Below are 2,977 nucleotides of genomic sequence, written 5' to 3'. Positions count from 1 at the left end.
GGTCTGGGCTGAATAAATAAAACAGGTGTGGAATATATGTTTGTATCCAGCAGGATGGGCTCAACTGGTAAAGAATCCACCTGCAATGTGGAGACCTAGGTTCAATCCCTGGGTTGGGAAGATCCCCTGAATGGCTACCCACTCCAGGATTCTTGCCTGGAGAATCCCATGGACAGAGGAGCCTGGCGGGCTACAGTCCGTGGGGTTGCAAAGAGTCAGACACGACTGAGCGACTGAGCACAGCTTATCCTGGTCTAGTATGCCTGGTCTAGTGCTGGATCTGGGCAGCAGTGTTCCAGGAATAACAACCTCCCCGTGTTTTGAACTTGGCCTTGGCTCCAGGTGGTTGTCTGTTACGTCTGCAGCTCTCAGACTCTCAGCATCAGTCTGGTGTCAGGGAAAGAGCTTGGACTTTGGAACCCTGCAGACGAGGCTGAAATCCAAGTGCAAGTCCATCTGGAATGAGGCAGAAGATAAGTAAATAGAACCAGTTACCTATATGGCCTTTGATAACTTTCTTTAATTTTCTCATCTATAAAATGAGAATATTACCATCAAAAATTACTAGTTTCGGGATCAAATGGGAAAATGTTCACAGAGTGCCTGTTTAGTTCATTTAGTCCCTCCCTTCCATGGAAGACAGGAATTAGATCAATGTCATTCTCTCAGATGAATTGCCTCTATTTCCTCATCTGTGAAATGGAAGTTGTGAAATGAAAGATGATATGGAATTCCCACGACCTAGAATGCTCCCCTCCCAGACGTGTGTGGGGCTAGCTTTTTCTAAACCTTCAGTCCTCACCTTTACTATCATCTCCTCAAGAGGTCTGACCTGATCCCTGTTTCTCAACCTAACACCACCCCTTTTCTCTTCAGCATCTTTCATAATATATATTGTTTCTTGCCTGTCTCCTTGCTCCCTGTTTTATCTCCACTGTCTGCCAGAGACAGTGCTAGCATAAATGCTCAATAAATATATGTTGATTGCATTAAATACCTACTGATTACTTATTCACCAACCAGGGACTGTTCTCAGCAATCCTAACCACAGCCCTGAGACATTGGCAGGGCAGAGATTTCACTCATTTTACAGCTGTGGAAGCTGAGGAAGCTGAGGTCTAGTAACATATATATCCCTGGTGATCCAGTGGCTAAGACTCCAGGTTCCCAATGCGGGGGGCCTGGGTTCAATCCCTGGTCAGGATACTAGATCTCACATGCTCTAACTAAATATCCTGCATGCCACAACCAAGACCCGCCACAGCCAAATAAATACTTTTAAAAATATATTGCCCAGGAATTTCTCAAGCATATTACCAGGCGTTCTAACTCTTTGACCTGTGCTGTCTCCACCCACCCTTCCAGTGGAGAGGAGAATTGGAAGCCCAGGAACTGGAGGCTGTAAGATTTAGGTTAAGATTCCCTTCCTGAGGCACAGTTTTCCCAACTCTACAATGGGTAGGAGGTAAAAGAATCCTTGCCCCAACTAGTGGCTAAGGTGAGAGTCAGATGAGATAGTGAGCTGAAAGCATGTAATAAACTGAAAGCACTATATTTGTTCACAGAGTATTTTTTTATATTAATATGCATAATCAATATTGACTTCAAAAGTGGATCATTATAGGCTGGAGAGGCCAGGGAACTTTCCTGGAAGTGATGGCATTTCAGCTAGGCCTTAAAGATAGGTAAGATTTAGGGGAAACAAAGCTCAGAGTTGAAGTCACAGACCAACCGAAGCAAGGCTTGCCAGGTTCTCTAAGTTTTACTTTACCCTTTGAGGTTGGTAAAATTTTTCCTTTCAAATAAAACTCATTGAAGTATAATTTGCATGCAATAAAATGCCTATGTTCTGCCAGTCCTGGTGTCTGAGTGATTCCCTGGGCCCAGCAAAGGGACCAAGTTTCCAGAGCCTTGAAGACAAGGGGTAACACCCCAAAATACGGACTCATTTTCCACTCTGCCTTCATTGGCCGAGCAGCTGCCAAGAACAAAGGTCGCATCTCCCGATACCTGGCAAACAAATGCAGTATTGCCTCACGAATCGATTGCTTCTCTGAGGTGCCCACCAGTGTTTTTGGGGAGAAGCTTCGAGAACAAGTTGAGGAGTGGCTGTCCTTCTATGAGACTGGAGAGATTCCCCGAAAGAATCTGGATGTCATGAAGGAGGCAATGGTTCAGGCAGAGGAAGCGGCTGCTGAGATTACTAGGAAGCTCGAGAAACAGGAGAAGAAACGCTTGAAGAAAGAAAAGAAAAGGCTGGCTGCAATTGCCCTGGCTTCTTCAGAAAATAGCAGTGCCCCGGAGGAGTGTGAGGAGACAAGTGAAAGACCCAAAAAGAAGAAAAAGCAAAAACCCCAGGAGGCTCTTCAGGAGAATGGAATGGAAGACCCATCTGTCTCTTTTTCCAAACCCAAGAAAAAGAAATCTTTTTCCAAGGAAGAGCTAGTTAGTAGTGATCTTGAAGAGACAGCTGGTACTGGAAGTCTCCCCAAGAGGAAGAAATCTTTTCCCAAAGAAGAACCAGTTACTGACCCTGATGAGTCAGAAAACAAGAGAGTCCCCAAGAAAAAGCGGAAATTGTCTTCCAAGGAGGAGCCACTCAGCAGTGGACCTGAAGAGGCTGCTGCCAGCAAGACAAGCGGCTCCAAGAAAAAGAAAAAGCTCCGAAAGCTATCCCAGGAAAGTTAGAATGGACATCTTCCTAGTGGGGCATAACTTACAGAGGTATTCCCCATCCCATCCCCTAGACCCAGTAAAATAAAAACAAATTCACAAGAAAAAAATAAATAAATAAATAAAATGCCTATGTTCTAAATGCACAGTTCCATGAGTTTTGACACCTGTGTAACTAATCAAATGCTACAACTAACCCAAATCAAATTCCTTTGCCTCCCTGTGCAGTGAGCCCCCCAGTCCCCTTTCTCATGTCCCCCAGACACCTACTCTCTGCTTTCTGTCGCTACAGGTTAGTTTGTTG

The 2,977-nt window shown here is 44.9% G+C and overlaps 1 pseudogene; it reads left to right on the top strand.

Annotated features, from left to right (window-relative positions):
• Positions 1-2,138: 2,138 nt before the first annotated feature.
• LOC145540880 (nucleolar protein 56 pseudogene) lies at positions 2,139-2,770 on the top strand (annotated as a pseudogene).
• Positions 2,771-2,977: the final 207 nt, after the last annotated feature.

The sequence above is a fragment of the Giraffa tippelskirchi genome, chromosome 3, assembly GCF_054371585.1.
Source record: "Giraffa tippelskirchi isolate mGirTip1 chromosome 3, T2T-mGirTip1v1.2.pri, whole genome shotgun sequence".
NCBI lineage: Eukaryota > Metazoa > Chordata > Mammalia > Artiodactyla > Giraffidae > Giraffa > Giraffa tippelskirchi.
Note: the sequence above shows the minus strand (reverse complement) of the source record. Positions and strands in the feature narration are given on the sequence as shown.